This window comes from Lampris incognitus, chromosome 2, assembly GCF_029633865.1.
Source record: "Lampris incognitus isolate fLamInc1 chromosome 2, fLamInc1.hap2, whole genome shotgun sequence".
Taxonomy (NCBI): domain Eukaryota; kingdom Metazoa; phylum Chordata; class Actinopteri; order Lampriformes; family Lampridae; genus Lampris; species Lampris incognitus.
Genome location: NC_079212.1, coordinates 143,687,999 through 143,708,143, shown reverse-complemented (window position 1 = coordinate 143,708,143; position 20,145 = coordinate 143,687,999). Strand labels below are relative to the sequence as shown.

At 45.7% G+C, this 20,145-nt stretch overlaps 1 protein-coding gene across 1 annotated transcript in view; it reads left to right on the top strand.

The window, feature by feature from the left end:
- The first annotated feature begins 12,449 nt into the window (after positions 1–12,449).
- The window catches only part of znfx1 (zinc finger, NFX1-type containing 1), a 73,180-nt gene continuing 65,484 nt past the window's right edge, over positions 12,450–20,145 (top strand). The window contains exon 1 of the mRNA XM_056274214.1: positions 12,450–12,552. The gene's annotated coding sequence lies outside the window, so the exon portion shown is untranslated. The remainder of the gene's footprint in view (positions 12,553–20,145) is intronic.

Below are 20,145 nucleotides of genomic sequence, written 5' to 3'. Positions count from 1 at the left end.
TGGAGAAGAAGCATACTGGTACCGATTTTCAAGAACAAGGGTGATGTGCAGAACTGCAGCAACTACAGAGGTATAAAGTTGATCAGCCACAGCATGAAGATATGGGAAAGAGTAATAGAAGCTAGGTTAAGAGGAGAGGTGATGATCAGCGAGCAGCAGTATGGTTTCATGCCATGAAAGAGCACCACAGAAGTGATGTTTGCTTTGAGAATGTTGATGGAGAAGTATAGAGAAGGCCAGAAAGAGTTGCATTGTGTCTTTGTAGATTTAGAGAAAGCATATGACAGGGTGCCAAGAGAGGAGGTGTGGTATTGTATGAGGAAGTCGGAGTTGCAGACACGTATATAGGAGTGGTGCAAGGATATGTATGAGGGAAGTGTGACAGTGGTGAGGTGTGCAGTTGGAATGACAGCTGGGTTCAAGGTGGAGGTGGGATTACATCAAGGATCAGCTCTGAGCCCTTTCTTGTTTGCAATGGTGATGGACAGGTTGATGGACGAGATCGGGCAGGAATCTGCGTGGATTATGATGTTTGCAGATGACACTGTGATCTGTAGCGAGAGTAGGGTGCAGGTTGAGGAGAGCCTGGAGAGGTGGAGGTATGCACTGGAGAGAAGAGGAATGAAAGTCAGTAGGAGCAAGATGGAATACCTATGCATGAATGAGAGGGAGGACAGTGGAATGGTGAGGATGAAAAGACAGGAGGTGGAGCTGGAAGTGACAGAGTTGAAGATGCTAAGATTTTCATTGGGAGTGATGAAGAAGGCCAGGATTAGGAACAGAAGGAGGAAGAGGAAAATGATGAAAGAATTAGAAAAGTTTAAAGAAAAACTGGCACAGGAAAAGAGAAAAGCAGAAAAATACAAAAATGGGTACCGGAGGATGAAGAGAGAAGCACCATCAGTGTCTCCTCATTCAAAACTCTGGAAATTGGTAAGAAGCCAAAATCTTAGGTCACCCATTAAGAAAGCCTTATTTCACACCACCCTGGTTGAGAACATCCAAAGAACATGTTGCTGAGTTAGGCCATTTTGGGTTATTGCACCCACAGATGCTGACCGTGTGTTCTCATGTGTTTTGCACAAACACATGCAAAACATGAGAACACACAACTCATGGCCAGATCCTCCACAGTCATGGTATGTTGTCCACCAAAAGCATTGAAGATATGGCCAACTCAGTCATGTGCGATTCAAAGACAAATGCACATCCTTACAGTGAGTGTAGGGAGTGCCTCCTCAATGCGTATCAGACTCTTAAACAACCTGGGGAAGCAGAGGTTTGTGTGGCCCAATGGACCACAGAAAGGATCCATAAAGAAGAAAAATCCTCCATGATTACAGTTAAGAGCTTGTTGTTTGCTGATATTAGACCGAGATTGTGGAGTTGCAACCTCAGAGTTGCTCGACTATGGTCAACTGAATCTGACCTGGTTAGCCAATTTCAAGAAAGGCTCGGCAGATTTAAGCCGGTCAAAAATGACCCGCATGCATTTCCTTTGGAATGTCATGGGAACCTTTGATTCTTATCAACTGTGGCTGTCAGGAATATATTTAGTGTGGACCACACAGACTATATCAGAAGTGTCACCCCTCAGGAAGATTATTTTACACATTAAGATCTGATACATGTAAGTATTATCTTCATTTTTTACCTCAGAAAATATTTGATGTCATGAAATTGATATATTCCAACAACATACTTACATTCATGTGTGTGTGCGTATCATTCATGACTATTGTGTGAGAGAGTATGTTATTATCATGTATCAACAAATTACCCTATTTTATAGTTAGCGAACACTAGCTAGCTAAAAAAGCTAGCTAACATTGCTGTACTGTGTCTGTATGTATGTATGTGTGCGCGTGTCATTCATGACTATTGTGTGAAAGAGTGTTATTATCATGTATCAACAAATTAGCCTATTTTATAGCTAAATAGTGATCGATAGGTTTGCTTTCATTCAAAAAAATATCTTCCTTTTATGTTTCCTCATCCAAGGTGTCATGGCTGCCAGGTATACAGTTGAAATGGTCCTACAGATGCTGGATGATGAAGAGGCAGTTATGGGGTTGGGCTCAGAATCTGAAATCTCAGATGATGAGGACCCAGACTATTGTCCAGGTGACGATGTCGGTCGTCTACCTGGAAACCCAACTCTACTAACTGAAGGGGATCAATCAGACACAGAAGATTCCTCTTGTGAGTCCTCTGAAGAAGAAAGTGAAGTCCAAATCACTCCCAACAGAAGGAGTCATAAGGGCTCCTACTGGAGCGAGTTACCTCCCACCCAGGGCAGAACACCAAGCCACAGTATCCTGAGAAGTCAGCCAGGGCCTGGACCAGGGCTTACCACCTCTGTCTTACCAAATGATGCATGGGAGCTCTTTATCACTGATAACATCATACAAGAAGAGATGAAGTACACGAACTTGGAGGGACAGCGAATCAGTATGCGATATATGAGAGTATAGAGGAATTATTTGTTATCAAACACTGGGGATGCACGCGCAGCTTGGCTGCAGGAAGAGTGTTACCCGACCGTTGATTACCGTCTCGGCTTGGTATGAAGAATTCCAAACTTTCGATGGTTTGATTTTAGTTTTTAAATGTTTTCCGCCTTCTACATCAGCTTGTCAGACTGGTAAGACCAGTTATGCTATGACATTAACCTTGGTGGATGGGATACGTCTTGGAGACCCATGCTTTAGGCGCAGGTCAGTGGGTTGATGACGAGACAAAATGGTCCAGTCTTCAGTGGCCAAATATTCAAGAATACCTGATCGACACACCAAGTCGACAAACTTGAAAGCGTACACGTCTCTGGATGCATACAACTATGTTACTAGCGGTCATGTCCAGTACATACTATTTCATGATTACAAAGTTGAAAACTTTGTAGTTCTGAGGACTGAGGTGCTGCCTAGCCAAACACAGGGCAGGAATACAGCGGTGTACAAGGTCTGGGTTGTTGTGAACAAGAGAAACAACTGTATTCTGACCGCAAACTGCACCTGTATGGCTGGGTATGTACAGTGCATCCGGAAAGTATTCACACCCCTTCACTTTCCCCACATGTTGTTATGTTACAGCCTTATTCCAAAATGGATTAAATTCCTTTTTTTTTCTCATCAATCTACACACAATACCCCATAATGACAAAGCCAAAAAGGTTTTGTAGAAATTTTTGCAAATTTATTAAAAATAAAAAACTGAATTATTGCATGTACTGTATTCACACCCTTTACTCAGCACTTGGTTGAGGCACCCTCGGCAGCGATTACAGCCTCAAGTCTTCTTGGGTACGAAGCTACAAGCTTGGCACACCTATATTTGGGGTATTTCTCCCATTCTTCTCTGCAGATCCTCTCGAGCTCTGTAAGGTTAGATGGGGAGCGTCGCTGCACAGCTATTTACAGGTCTTTCCAGAGATGTTCAATGGGGTTCAAGTCTGGGCTCTGGCTGGGCCACTCAAGGACATTCACAGACTTGTCCCGAAGCCACTCCTTCGTTGTCTTGGCTGTGTGCTTAGGGTCGTTGTTGTGTTGAAAGGTAAACCTTCACCCCAGTCTGAGGTCCTGAGCGCTCTGGAGCAGGTTTTCATCAAGGATCTCTCTGTACTTTGCTCCATTCATCTTTCCCTCGAACCTGACTAGTCTCCCAGTTCCTGCCGCTGAAAAACATCCCCACAGCATGATGCTGCCACCACCATGCTTCACTGTAGGGATGGTATTAGCGGGGTGATGAGAGGTGCCTGGTTTCCTACAGACGTGGCGTTTGGCATTCAGGCCAAAGAGTTCAATCTTGGTTTCATCAGACCAGAGAATCTTGTTTCTCATGGTCTGAGAGTCCTTTAGGTGCTTTCTGGCAAACTCCAAGCGGGCCGTCATGTGCCTTTTACTGAGCAGAGGCTTCCGTCTGGCCACTCTACCATAAAGGCCTGATTGGTGGAGTGCTGCAGAGATGGTTGTCCTTCTGGAAGGTTCTCCCATCTCCACAGAGGAACGCTGGAGCTCTGTCAGAGTGACCATCAGGTTCTTGGTCACCTCCCTGACCAAGGCCCTTCTCCCCGATTGCTCAGTTTGGCTGGGTGGCCAGCTCTAGGAAGAGTCCTGGTGGATCCAAACTTCTTCCATTTACGAATGATGGAGACCACTGGGCTCTTCGGGACCTTCAAAGCTGTAGAATTTTTTTTGTACCCTTCCCCAGATCTGTGCCTCGATACAATCCTGTCTCGGAGGTCCACCGACAATCCCTTTGACTTCATGGCTTGGTTTCTGCTCTGACATGCACTGTCAACAGTGGGACCTTATATAGACAGGTGTGTGCCTTTTCAAATCATGTCCAATCCGTTGAATTTACTACAGGTGGACTCCAGTCAAGATGTAGAAACATCTCAAGGATGATCAGTAGAAACAGGATGAACCTGAACTCAATTTTGAGTGTCATAGCAAAGGGTGTGAATACTGATGTACATGCAATATTTCAGTTTTTTATTTTTAATAAATTTGCAAAAATTTCTACAAAACCTTTTTCACTTTGTCATTATAGGGTATTGTGTGTAGATTGATGAGAAAAAAAAGGAATTTAATCAATTTTGGAATAAGGCTGTAACATAACAAAATGTGGGGAACGTGAAGGGGTGTGAATACTTTCCGGATGCACTGTAACTTAAGTTAATTTACTAAATGCTCTTAGCTTTCCATGACTATTTAACCTCTTCAGTCACTGTCGTTAATGTAGTAAACAAAATTTCACTGCTCATTTGCTGCAATTATACAGCTGTGCCTGTGGGCATATCTAGCCTGAACACCATTTAAACCAGTGTGTGTAATAAATTAGATTGCTAGGAATTAATCTCTATACTATTTTCTTGCAGCTTGGGGTCATGATGCAGGCATGCTGCTGCACTTATGCTCAAAAGTTGAGCTGTGGGTCAGATATGGAAAGACCGAGAAGTCTTGTACCTCAGGGACAAACAAGTGGCTCCTCACATCCAAAAGAGAGGTGACGCCAGCCAAACTGATGAAATCTGCATCAGGGAGCCGAGGAGGACAGACACCCAACTGCAACCAGCCAGAAAGGCCAATGTCAAAAGTATAATATATAAAATTAAAAAATGAATTTGCTTCATGTAAAGCTATTACTATCACACACATTGCACCCAGGGGTGTAGTGGAGGGTAAACCCAGTTAAACTCATTTTACCCACCATCTTTAAATGAGGCGGAGTGTTTACTCGCTTATTTTCTGATCAACTGTGTTAGTAAATGAGGGGAAACAGGTGGGTAAACTCTGCACTCGACAGAGTTTACCCACCTCTGTATTTCCCACTACACCCCTGATTGTACCACATTGTATCCCCCACAGTCATATTGATGCGTTATCTAAGATCTATTGTATCATGTATTCAGAGCTGAGGGACGAAGACATGAAGAAACTGAAACTACTGGAACCTAAGGCAGCTTTGCTCACTAGCCTGGACTGCAGTGACACCGACTCCACATCGGAATCGGACAAAGAGAACGGAGACCCGCTGGAGCCACTGGTAGCTCTGTATGATGTCAGTCTGAGAGGCCTCTGCCCAAGTGAATTACAGAAGAGTGAAGAGACCTTTTCCAAACAGGGGCAGGAATCAACACAGGAGCAGTGTGTAAACCTTGAGTGTATCACTAAAAATCAGGCCTAATCCCAGGCTTGGCCCACACACAGAGCCGGACGGATAACTAGCACCACCGTACATCGTGTATGCACTGTAAGAGCCGAGACAGCTAAAACGAACTTAGTCAACGGGTAATGCACTACGATGACAAAGACTTGTCTCATGTAAATGCAATAGACTGGGGAAGAAAGAACGAGGACACAGCAGTAAGGAAAGCACAACATCAAAACTTCCGATGTGAAACTCTGCGGTCTTGCTGTGTGTCCAGACAAACCGCATCTTGGGGCATCACCAGATGGAATGGCAAACTGTACCTGCTGTGGGAGAGGAAATGTAGAGATTAAGTGCCCATGCAAATACTGTGAAGGTCTGTCAGGAAGCAGTGAGGACACACAGTTTTGCTTAGACAAATCACTACACCTCAAGAAGAACCATGAATACTACCACCAAGTTCAGCTTCACGTGTTTGTATGTGACGTGCAGTACTGCGACTTTGTGGTTTGGATGGGGCAGGATGTAGCAGTCACTTGGTTAGCCAGAGATGAAGAAATGCTGCAAACAGTCCTGCCTATTGCTGAACAGTTCCTCAAACGAAGTGTTTTGCCTGAGCTCTTAACCCGTAGCATGGACCCAAACATACGTACAAGCACCTACAGTCTGCTCCCACTGTGAAAGGTCAGAGTTCGGAAAGATGACCACCTGTGCAAAGTGCGAGAACCATTTCTGCTACGAAGGTGCAAAAATCAAAAGAAAGGTTGTGGATTGGTATTGTGAACAGTGCATAAAAGGAAGTCAAAAAGATGCACTGTGAAACAAAACATTTGCATTGTCTGTAGTTGTATCTTAGGTTAAAACAATTGAATGTTGAATTAATCTCAATAATAACATTTTTTACAATAAGTGTGCATCTTGTAAAAAAAAAAAAAGAAATTATTACCTCATGTCACTGCGGCTGTACCTGCACATAAACGTATGACTAATAAAAACCTTGAACCTTGAAATTTATCTTTGACTCTGCATGCTGGAAAATGTAGATTACAATTTCACGGATCCTTTATCAAAACATTGACACGTTATTTTCTAGGGACTATACATCTACAAAGGGTTGTTAATGCTGCGCACACAACCACCGTGTCATCTAAGAGGTCTACCTGTGTGAGTGGAATACCAGTTGTCAGAAGTTTGAAATTCGTCCATCTACCTGTTACTCTTTCAATGTGTATTCTCACGTTAGACAAACGCCTCGATGTTTCCACTTCTTGAGCAGAGAGCTGCTTTTTACCTTTGGTAAAGTGAGGGATTCTAAGGGTGGCAAGCTCCTCTCTGATGGTGAAACCACGATCTGCTGGTATCTCATCATTTACTTCTAGAGGGTCGTAAACTCCAGACTCAGCTGTAAGTTGCTTATCAGAAACACGCCCACCCCAACCTGCGGGCAGAAAAGTAATGGCTCCTGCAGGGGACATGCCAACCAAATACTATACTTGGTGTTGTTGTGGCTCTTCTAATTCGAATATGTTTGGGCTCTGGAGGTTAGATTTGTGGGTTTTAATAAAAATGTCAGTGCAGTCAATAATGCATCACAGTTTCATCAGGATAGCCAATGGATGGTCCTCCAGGGACCATCTATTGGCCACGCACAACCTCTACACTGTCTCTAACCGTTTGGAGCAACCACTCAAAAATGACACTGGTCAGACCTGTGAAAGACAGAACCTGTGCTGCTTTGCATTTGGTAGAGCTAAAGGAAAACTGTGTGCTCCTGAGTGTTGCTTTTAGCTGTTCATTCTCGGCTTTTGAGCTTGTTGATGTCCACACGCAGGTTGTCACATTCGGTAGGAAGTCGGCTGTACTTCTGTTCGAGGTCATCAGGGAGAGCCCTCGGGACCGTGGCTTCTGAAAAAGAGATTAGATATAAAGGTAAATAGAAATTTCACAGTCCCATTTTTCATATCTGGGAAACGGCTACACTCTGGGTGATCATTCAGACTCCCCGTGTCTGCGTGGGTTTCCTCCGGGGGCTGCGGTTTCCTCCCACAGTCCAAAGACATGTAAGTCAGGTGAATTGGCGGTACTAAATTGTCCCTAGGAATGAATGGGTGTGTGTGTGTGTACCCTGTGTGATGGCCTGGCGGCCTGTCCAGGGTGTCTCCCCACCTGCCGCCCAATGACTGCTGGAATAGGCTCCAGCATCCCCGCGACCCTGAGAGCAGGATAAGCAGTTAAGACAATGGATGGATGGATGCAACCTGGTTAATCCTGGTAGTGACTGTCCTACTGTACAGTAGTTAAGATGTTAGAAGTTCTTATCAATGCAAGGACCAGCACCAGGCTCCATTCCGCAATCATTTGGGGGAGAGGGAAGCGCGTGTGGATTCCGATGCAGCCTCATCAACAACTTCTGTGGACTGATGTCCATTGTCTGGCCGTCTGTGGGGGGGTTTCATCCCTTCTTCTTTTCCTCTCATATCTAATACACACAGAAGAGAGCAAGCAGTTAGTACAAAACATTTAATTTACTCAGCTGGCCACAGGTTTATCACATCCTCAATTCAAGTCAGTGGAAATCACATAGCTCGCCTCAAAGGGCTTCGTGAGATAATGTAGACATAGCAGAAACTATCTGGCCTAACAGATAATCCTGACAAAAATATACCTACATCAAATTACTCACTATTTCTTCTCTGCACTTCCAGTCATGCTATGTCGAGTCATGCTGAGTGATCACAGTGAGCAACAAATCACAAGGAAGTGACCATATTTACCTCTCGTGTCTTGCATCGCCTTTGCTGGACTGGGTTGAGTAGGAGGAGACAGACGGGACAAAGTCAGGACTGTCGAAGTCCTCAGACGCCTCTCCTGTACAAATAAAGTGCATTCCAGTGACTTCCAGTAACCTTAACACGCCGAAACAGGTCAGTGGCCTACTGGTAACAGTTACTCGCAACACAACTTTAGCAAAATTGAACCAAGGTACGTTAGCTTCTAAGCTAGTTCAGCTCAAACTTGAACATATTTACTCCGTTTCTTGCAGACATCGTTCGTTATATATGCATAGGACTCAATAGTTACGGTATTTAACGTTTGTTGTTCTAAGTTAAAACGAGCGATGTAACGTTATGGCTGATTAGCCTGTTAGCCGAGGCCTAACGTTAACTTACCTGTGATGAATCGCTTCTTCTGATTGCTTGCAACCTAAGACGTCCCCGGTCAGCCTTACAAGGGGTGCGAGTTGACCCGAATTCGGTAAAACTTGAGCTTTTGTTTTGTTTTGTTTGTCAAAACAATTCTGGCAACCCACCGCACGACAAGACATGACGACGCCGGCCGCCTCCTTGCTGCAGCCGACATGCGCAGTAGAACCTGCGTGACTTTAGAGTGACGTAACTGATCATTCTGAGAGTAGCATATATCGGTACGCGAGTCTCACTGTGTGTGTGTGTGTGTGTGTGTGTGTGTGTACGTGTGCATGTTTGTGTGCATGTGTGAATGTGTGTGTGTGTGTGTGTGTGTGTGTGCATGTGTGTTTGTTCGTGTGTGCATGTGTGTTTGTGTGTTTTGGGATGTTTGTGTGTGTGTGTGTGTGTGTGTGTGTGTGTGTGTGTGTGTGTGTGTGTGTGTGTGTGTGTGAACACGTTCGGCGTGGCCACTCGCGGTTGCACGCGCGCGGGTGACGTCCTTGTCCGCGGTCGGTTACGTCACGTCGTAACTCCGCCTGATAAACGTTTATAAAAGTTGTGATTTTGACTTGAACGTGAACTAATTGTTGTATATTTTTATCTAAACAATATTTAATACCGGATATTACATTCTGCGTAAAGCCTGTCGAGGTGTGACGGAGATCGCTGTTTTAAACTCTTGATAAGTTTCGTTAAGGAGAAAACGGCCTGTCTGTCAACCTAAACTCCGCCCTGCTGCCGGTCCTCCTCCAGAAACGTGTCCACGTGAACCGAGTCAACGTCCTTTGACAGAATGAGTGATGATTTATTTCGAACATGTAAATAAGCAGGATACAACATACATTAATAATAAAGTTAACCAATTAATAAAATGTAAAATGAATAAGATAAATAAAGTAATAACATAAAAATAAATTCATAAAATTTTAAAATTCATAAAAATAATGAATATGGAAATTGATATTTATACAATTTAAAACTCCTCAAATTTAAAAGTAATACAATTACATTAAGGAAATAAGAAATTAATAGCAATAAATTAATAAATCAGTAACAAGTTAGAATTAATAAAAATGAATAAATACATATCTACTACTAGTTTCGGCTGCTCCCGTTAGGGGGCGCCACAGCGGATCATCCGTTTCCATCTCTTCCTGTCCTCTGCATCTTCCTCTGTCACACCGGCCACCTGCATGTCCTCCCTCTCCACATCCATAAACCTCCTCTTTGGCCTCCCTCTTCTCCTCTTCCCTGGCAGCTCCATATTCAGCATCCTTCTCCCAGTATACCCAGCGTCTCTCCTCCACACATGTCCACACCATCTCCATCTTGTCTCTCTTGCTTTGTCTCCAAACCGTCCAACCTGAGCTGTCCCTCTAATAGACTCGTTCCTAATCCTGTCCTCCTTCATCACTCCCAATGAAAATCTTATCATCTTCATCTCTGCCACCTCCAGCTCCACCTCCTGTCTTTTCATCAGTGCCACTGTCTCCAAACCATACAACATAGCTGGTCTCACTACCATCTTGTAAACCTTCCCTTTAACTCTTGCTGGCACCCTTCTGTCACACATCACTCCTGACACTCTCCTCCACCCACTCCACCCTCCAAATTCCAAATGCAGGAACAAATACAGTTCTATCTATAAAAGGCAATGTGACCAGTTTCTATACTGCTGGAATAGCAAAGAAACATAGGCAGTATTAAGAGGGGGTCTCGTGACTGCATAACGGAAAGCTAGCATGTTATATATTTTTTTGCTAATTCTAAACTGTCATAACACCTCCTGTAGATAGTATTATTTTGTGGTCTTGGTAAACTTGCATACATGTATTTTTCTTCTCTTCTGGAAACCTGCCATACTATCTCACATACATGAAGACCTTAGGGACATTATCTAATACCGGCACTATATTTAGAGAACACCAACCCTTTATCTGGTGTTGTGTACTCCTGATCCATGAAAAGCTACTCGGCAGGTTAAGCAGGATCTGGTTTAGCAGTACATACATACCATTCTCCAAAATCCCTCCCCTACAGGTAATATGAAGATACTACATGGCTGCTGTATTTTTTAAAATTTAAAATGTTTTATGGTGCCTACGAGTGTTGTCATGTTGATTACATTGTATTTGGCGGTGGAGAGTCGAGCCCTAACCCTAACCCTAACCCTAACCCTCACCCTAACCCTACCCTAACCCTCACCCTAATCATCGCCCCCTGCTGGCACTGCACCTTCATACACGCGTGTACTTTTCATGCCTGAACGAGGCAAACAGTGACACTGACACGGTGGACCGGCGGGTGTATTAGAGGGACCGCTCAGGTTGGACGGTTTGGAGACAAAGCAAGAGAGGCAAGATGGAGATGGTTTGGACATGTGTGGAGGAGAGATGCTGGGTATACTGGGAGAAGGATGCTGAAGATGGAGCTGCCAGGGAAGAGGAGAAGAGGAGGTTTATGGATGTGGTGAGGGAGGACATGCAGGTGGCTGGTGTGACAGAGGAAGACGCAGAAGACAGGAAGAGATGGAGACGGGTGATCCGCTGTGGCGCCCCCTAACGGGAGCAGCCGAAAGTAGTAGTAGTAGTAGTAGATCAACAATCAAATGTCCTCCATCACCAACTGCAATGTCACAGTGTAAGAAGACTAACCTGTCACATCCTCCCCGGTGAACTTGATGTGGTGTCCACAGAGTCCAGGTGGTCGGTGAAATGTGGTACGTCCTGAGATGTAATTTGAACCCAGGTGTCGTCCACAAATCTGAGCCAGTGGCTAGGTGGTGTCCCTGGATAGGACATCAGAGCCTCTTTTCCACTTCCTCCCTATACAAGTTGGCCACTACAGGTGAGACTGGGGAACCCATAGCGCCCCCATGCCTCTGCCTAGAGTACTGCCCCTACTGTACCCTCCCCTGGTGTCATTTGTCACATCCTCCCCCGGTGATCTTGATGTGGTTGTGCACAGAGTTAATGGTTGGTTTGGGTCGTTACGCCACCGTATTGTTTATAAGGGTGGGGATACCTGCAGTCAGCTGAGACCGAAGAGGTCGCTTAGACGAGCGACGACACGTCTCTGTCCGCAAACGTGTCCGGATGAACCGATTCCACCTTCTCCGACGAGTCTTCTTCGAGGCCTCCTCGTTAGCGAGGGGGGGGGGGTTGCCACGCTTGCCAAGCGAGCCTCCTCCAGCTCTCTCTGTCTGAGCTGCCTCCGACATATCCAGACTAAGCCGTTCTGTGACGTCATCACGGTGGCTTCTCTTTCGCTTTGCTGACGACAGAGGCAGTATCACGAGGACGTCAACGAACGTCATCGTGATACTGATTTGTGATCTTAGAGCAGGTTTTTTTTTTTGTCCGTTTCGTAGTTTATTCGTGTATATTTGCAAAAAAAAGGTATGTGATCTGAATAACTGTACCGAAATGAGCTTGTAATCATTTTTTGACACGGTTGTGCGTGGAGAGTGGATGGATGTTTTTGCTCCGGTCGGAACATGGCCACCAGAGGGCGTAGGTGTTCATTTCCCCTTTTGGTTGCGCAATTCTTTTTCAGGCGAAACGAAACTTATCGTCCTGCCCTCTTTCTCGGCAGGCTGGCTGGTCGCTCGAGCCGCCGGGATATTTCTCTACACGGACCAAATGAATGGCAGCCCTTTACTTCCACTCCTTGGAATAGTGCGCGTGAGTCTGCCTGGCGAGTTTTGGCCAAGGTAAGTTGCTGGGGAAGGCTCATCAGCCACTTCTGAATACGCAGAGAGAAATGTTAGAGAGGCATCACTGAGTGGTAGACTGAGCTTTAGGATGCTGCCGGTACTTAAACCAACCCCCCCCCCGCATTTCTTAGTTTAAAGTCCTATGCTGTCCATGCGGGGCAAAACCAACCCGAGAAGACGCAGCTTGAACTGGCGCATTAGATATGTGGGGACGACTTTACGCAGCCTCATCATCATCCAGGAGAGGGAAGTCACAGAAAGTTGAATCAGTTCATCTGCACGCAACAGAAACGTTTCACCACTCACCTGAGTGGCCTCTTCAGTCTCAACTGACTGCAGGTGTCCCCACTCTTACATATATATATTATTTCTATGTTGTAACGATGCTTCTTGGCAGTAAATCTTGTACCGTTGGAAAGCCTGTTTATTTGCCTTTTAAATGGGGCCACATGTGTAAGGAACATGCATCTGTGGGACTGAGTATGTGGGTTGCGCCCATGAAAAATTTGCCAAATCTTCTCTGCCAATGCCCAACAGCTTATTTTGCTGCTGCTATTGACTCTTGTTTTGAGCTTCTGGTACCCCAGGTGCTGACAATCAGCTGCCTGATATAAGATTTATTGCCAAGAAGCATTGTTACACCAAAGAAATAATCTACCAAACACATTTCCTTACTTTTTGTGCTAAATTTATATATATATATATATATGTACATACAGAGAGAGAGCGCCATAAGCAATCATCGGCTGTCAATATTGATAGCTGATGATTGTTTATGGCATGAAACATGCTTGTACTGTCTCATATGTCTCATTAGGAATTTACTTGACTCACTGGACTATATATGTGTGTGTATATATATATATATATATATATACATACAGAGAGAGAGAGCGCAATATTGATAGCTGATGATTGTTTATGGCATGAAACATGCTTGTACTGTCATATGTCTCATTAGGAATTTACTTGACTCACTGGATTATATATGTGTATATATATATATATATAGAGAGAGAGAGAGAGAGAGAGAGAGAGAGAGAGAGAGAGAGAGAGAGCGCCATAAGCAATCATCAGCTGTCAATATTGACAGCTGATGATTGTTTATGGCATGAAACATGCTTGTACTGTGTCATATGTCTCATTAGGAATTTACTTGACTCACTGGATTATATATATATATATATATATATATATAACTTTGTTAAAAGAAACACTCAATCGTAGGGAAAGTGCCCAACAAATAAGGAGCAAAGTAATCGATTATATGTCCTTATGCCACTGTGTTGTTTATAAGGGTGGGATACCTGCAGTCAGTGTGGCCTGGAGAGGTCACTTAGATGATGAAACGTATCTGTTAATACACGTGGTGTCCAGATGAACCGATTCATCTTTCCATCATCTGGGTTTGACGGTATCAAGTCAGTTTTTAGACGCCGACACTTGAAAATGAGTCTTGCTTAAATTACTATTTGATGACGTTATCTCTTTTGAAAGCCAGTTGATAGGCCAGTGTTGTGGAGGATGATAGGATGGGACCTTATCGTTTTCACTTATAGTTTTATAGGCCCTGTCAGGGGAAATGAAACCTATGCTCCTGCACATGTCCGTTTGGCTGCGCTCTTGTCGGATAAGGATTCCACATTCACACAGTCTCGAGTCTGAAAAGGAAGAACAGCTGCGTATCAAATATTAACTTCACAGTGAAACACCACAAACCACTACCTTGGCAAACATTGCCAACTATGTGCCATAGAATGTTGAGTGTCAAGATTCAAAAGGTTTATTTTTCATGTCAGAGTCAAGTCAAAGTATCTCTATCGTCCCTTGCAGGGAATTAGTTTGGAGCCAGTATAAAAACTCTCACGCAAAGACAAAACATACAAACACCAAGGCGGAATTGACAACAGGACATGGTGGGCAAGGAGAACCAAAGCAGGTCAAATAGAAAATATAAAAGATGTAAATACAAAATATACAGACCAAGGAAACTAGCGGACTGCAGACAACAGATAAATACTATGTACTACTTAACTGGATGGCAGTGGGGACAAAAGAAGCCCTGCATCTCTTAGTGTACAAGTACACTAAATGTACTTTGTGTACATGTACAATAAGCAGTGAAATTATTTTTGGCAAACTCCAAAAATGCAACAAGAGAAATGGAACAACAAGGTTAACAGAATAAGAATAAAATAAAAATACAATACATTTTAAAAAAAAAATCCGGAGTATACATAAGCTGTATCCCGATAAATGCAATGTGCAGCTGCTATACTATACAATACAAGTGTGCAAATAGACTGAACGATTAACGTGTCTAGTGTCTGGAAAGTGTCTGAGGTAAAGAGCAAGGGTATTACAAATGCAGAAACTCCCGAGTCTCTCGGTGTCGGTCTCTTGAAACGGTCCGTTACTGGGGCGATGGGACCCCATAATAATCCTTCTAGCCCTGGTCCTGCACCGCCTGGTTTAGAAGTCCTGTAGTGGGGCGATGTGGTCTCAGGGGTCCGCTCAGCTGACCGTACCACCCTCAGCAGGGCTTTTTGGTCTAGATAGGTGCAGTTCCCATACCAGGCAGTGGGGCACCCTGCCAGGATGCTCTCAGTGGCACCGGAATAAAAGGTTTTCTGGATTTGTGGGGAGACACCGAACTTCTGCAGAGTGACGCCACAGAGTCAGATTCGTAAAAAAGGGCCTTTGGTTCCTTCGAATATCTGAAAGTATTTTAACAAAATAGGGGGGGGGTTTGGGGGAACTACTCTATCAAGTGAGGTCACCGCAGACGCTTGCTGAAATCCGTATCAATATCATCGTCATTCCATGGTGGAACCCAGGCATCTTGTACAGCACCAAGTAAAGTCTTAACACATTATACGAATGTTGGTAGCAATAATTATATCACCATCGCGGTTCACCAGAGCGCCCGTGTGACGTGTCCTCGGCGATGCTGAAGACAGGCGAGCGTGGGTCTTCCGCCGTGCCTGCTGCGTTAGCTAGCATAGCGCCGTTAGCCTCGGAGCGCGCGGAGAGCGCGTTAGAATCCCCCCCCCCAGACCGAGAAAAGCGTCGACGCTCCCCCGCGGTGACGGGCCTGCCTCCGTCGTCCGTAACAGTCCCGTTAACCCCGGCCGGTGTCGGAAACCGGGAATACGGACTCCACTTTGTTCCCGTGCCGCCGCCGCCGCTTGGCGGCTCCCGCGGCTCCTCTTAGCCGACACGACGCCGCTTCGTGCTCGCCCGTCGGCCCCCCGACGCGAGTCCCGCGCCGCCGACAGCGGTCCGCGAGTTCAGGGCGTCCCTGGTGGATTCATCCACCCACCGGCTTCTGGTTGGAAAACACCCGCTAGTTACCGTTGGTTCGTCTTCTTCCTTTTCTTCCTTTTCTTCTTCTTCTTCTTCTTCTTCTTCTTCTTCTTCTTCTTCTTCTTCTTCCTTTTCTTCTTTTTCTTCTTCTTCGTCTGATGCTTCTTCTTCTTCGTTGGTAAAGAACGAATTGGCGCCCTACCGCCACCAGCTGGTATGGAGTGTGGATCAGAACGTCTTATTGTTATTTACGCGATTCTTTCCGAAACAAAACAAAACTCAAATCTTCTTGATTAAATGAGTTACGCTAAGAAACTGAAATGAGATGTTTATAACACCCAGTTGAATTCTCCTGTGGAATATCTACTAAATTGTATGTTTAGTTATCTGGGATTTCTGCCTCATATTTCTGACAATGCGTGTGTCATAACATGCTCTAATGGGTCTTCTGGTCCACAGGGGTCACATCTGCCTGTATGGTGTTGGCTTGTTTTGAAAAGTGTACTGTTCAGTCCAGTGTGTCCAAATCTGAGTCTTGCAGCTATCGTCTCATCTCTCCTGTTCCTTCATGCTCTCTTCATTTCTCCCACCTTCCTTTGAGACCGTGTAAAACCACCGTCCTCTCCTCCCTTCCTCCCACTGCTTTTGCCACCTTTCCTTCAATCTGTGCTGCTCTTTATCTCTGTCTTGCTTAAAGCAACCACCAAATCAGTGTGATTATGTTTTGTAGCCTTCCTTTGCAACCTCACCCGCTATTTCATTTGCCCCAATGCCATAAAAATGGTACTGTAAGACCCATCACTTGAATGCTATGAAATATTTGTTTGGACCTCGATTAAAATGCCCGGTCTGCTATGTGAATGGCTGTATTGTAAACTGGAGATAAAAACAAAACGAGGAACGCTTCAGGAATCTGCGTGTCATCCTAGTTACCGTTGCTACGACGTCGCCCACCACTCTAGCGACGCCCCTCAGCGCGCCTGCGGCGTGGCTTCTGATTGGACGGTCCAAGCGCTTCAGCTCCGGTCATTGGACCTTCCCGTACCAGCCACTGTTTATATTCGGTATCAGGAAGATGGCAGCAGCGTGGTCAGGGGTTTTTTGTTGTTGATGTTGTTTGGTCGTAACACCTATTGATTACCAGAAATTTGGAAAGCACGAAGATCCGCTTATTTATACGTTCTGAACATCTCGAATAAGAAAAAAATATATATATGAAAGAAAAAAAAAACGAGGTTATAGTGTGTACCCCACGTGGAGAAATGGGCAGATTCTGCGCATCTGCGCAGATTCGGTCCACGCAGGGAAGGGGCAGAACGTAAACACGCCTTTGTTCCCACTGTTGTGGCAAATCTAATGCCTGTTCAGGGACAATGAGATAAAATGAAAGGGACAGAATAGCTCCCTCACTGCTGGGATAGGCTCCAGCATCCCCGCGACCCTGAGAGCGGGATAAGCGGTTCGGATAATGGATGGACAGACTAGAAAAGAGTGGGAAACTCTTTTATATGGAAAAGAGTGGGGAACTGAAAGGGTTGGCGCTGGTACATCATCGCCCCCTAGTGGCTTCCATTAAGAAGACGCGCTATCTTAGGGAGACAGGAGACAGAAGCACATGGTGTGAACCATGTTTTCTCGCGTGGTCAGGTTTGCCGGACGGTGGGCGGTGGCTCTGTGGGCCTCTTTAACTGCGTGTAGCAGTGGTCTAAGCCTCTTCTGCCTGCATTCTGTTAGTTTGTCTGGAGACGTGCTCTGCCTGTTTTTGACGTCACCTTTGCCGTCGTTTTGGGACTTATCTGCGTTTACTCTTGGCACTCCGCGGCACATGATTGTCTTATCTGGCCTTTACTTTTGGATCTGGGCGATTCTTCAATTTGGGGCACTTTTGGCTTTTGAAATATTGAAAAAAATGAATTTCTTTTAACACAACATCGGTACTCAAAAGAGCCATGCATATATCTATGGCTCTGGTAGCGACGGGCGTTGGTAAACATCTGATCACAAAGAGCCACGCATATCAATAGCTCTGACAGCGACCCCTAGAGGATAAATACTGAGTCTCATCACCAGCCGGTCAGACTAGCTTGGTCTAGTCAGAAAGGCACGAACTGAGGAAGCCTCTTGGATGAGAGGCGAAACGTCTTCACGGATATATACCAAGTCCAGTTGCACTCGATTAAACTCCTTTGGATAACCATGACGTGGATGAATGAGAACATTCACAGACTTCTTTAAAATCTGTTTTTTTTCTTCCGAAAGCTCTGTTAAGTGGTGTGGAACAAATATCGTAGCATAGCTTCGACCGTCCTCCAAAACAAGTTTGGTATCGTGATTGTGACGTTACTTTATTAGAATGTGAGAAGAGAACTTTTATTTTGAAGTTTATTTGCTCCCTCTAGCCTTCCTCACGTGACTTTAATTCAGGAAATAGTTTGCTGCCTGGTAGTCATGGTAACAGTACAGTCCAGCTTTCCATGCGGAGTTTCATATGTTTGCCCAGCTCCTGTGTTTATTGCTTCTATCTACGTTTGTGCCTTGGAGAGCATCGTCTGTAAGTTCAACATCACAGCATCTCCCTGAACGATGTGCTACTTACCGGCCCGGATCTGAACAGAAGACCATGCAAAGGGACTGCAAAACTTGGACTTCGACGACAACTCCACCCTCATCCAACGCAGCCTGGGACTCAGCTGGGAACTCAAGCACGATATCTTCACCTTCAGAGCAACGGCCACAGAGAAGCCCTTCACCCGCAGAGGTGCTCTAGCCACGGTGAACAGCTTGTTTGACCCCCTCGGTCTCGTCGCTCCAGTCGTCATTCAGGGAAAGTTTCTGCTGCGAGAACTCACCTGCAATGAAGCTCTCGACTGGGACACCCCTCTACCAGGTGAAAATGAAGCAGAATGGAGGATGTGTAAAGATTCATTAGAGGACCTGAAAGACATCAGGATACCAAGAGTCTACACTCCCACCACCCTATCTACCACGCAAAGGAATGAGCTCCACGTCTTCTCTGACGCTTCAGTGAAGGCTATCGCCGCGGTAGCTTACCTCAAGGTGATCGACAGTGATGGAGAGTGTCATGTCGGTTTTGTCCTGGGAAAGGCGAAACTGGCGCCTCCGTCCGCTCATACTATCCCAAGACTGGAGCTCGGCGCCGCTGTGCTGGCAGTGGAAATGGCAGAGCTGGTGGAGAGGGAGTTGGACATCAGTCTTAGGGTACATATACAACCAGACCAGGCGGTTCTATGTGTACGTCTGCAACAGAGTGCAGCGAATCAGGAAGTTCACCAAACCAGAACAATGGAGCTACGTCCATACAGCTCAAAACCCAGCGGATCATGCTACCCGATCGGTACCTGCCGCCGAGCTAACAAACACTACATGGCTCACAGGACCCCCTTTCCTGTCCCCGCCTGACGGAGTTCACACTCCTGAAGAGGAGCCTCACGAACTCGTCGACCCGGATTCTGACAGTGAGGTGCGTTCTCATGCCATGACTCTCTCCATCCCTCCAACTAACCTGGGATCTCATCGCTTTGAGCGGTTCTCCTCATGGAAGTCTCTTGTGTGAGCTATCGCATCCCTAACCCGCATCTTGGAGCTCAAAAAAGCTGCTGTGGAAGACAACCTCAAAACCTGTACCGGACCCACAAAGCCTTGCACGGCGGAACAGCTATCGATGTCCGAGACTCTCATCATCAGCTGTGTGCAAAGAGAGACCTACAGAGAAGAGTTCACCTGCTTGGCTGCAGGGAAAAGTATTCCCAAACACAGTCCTCTAAGGAAGCTGGACTCCTACGTGGATGAAGATGGTCTTCTGATGATAGGGGGAAGACTCAAGCATGCAGCAATCGACACAAGAGAACAGTTCCCAGTCGTCATCCCAGCTCGCAGCCACATCGCGACGCTCCTTGTGAGGCATTACCATGAGAGTCAAACATCAGGGTCGTATCTTCACGGAAGGGTCCATCCGCACAGCAGGATTCTGGATCGTCGGAGCCAAGCGGTGCATCAACAGCGTCCTCCGCAAATGCGTGGCTTGCAACAAACTTCGAGGGAGGACGGCCGAATAGAAAATGGCGGACCTACCCTCCGACCGTCTGAGCACAGAGCCACCCTTCACCTACGTAGGACTCGACGTGTTCGGTCCTTGGGCTGTCACCACAAGACGAACCCGTGGCGGTCAAGCTAACAGCAAGAGGTGGGCAGTCCTCTTCACGTGCATGAGCACACGTGCCGTGCACATCGAACTCATCGAATCGATGGATACATCAAGTTCCA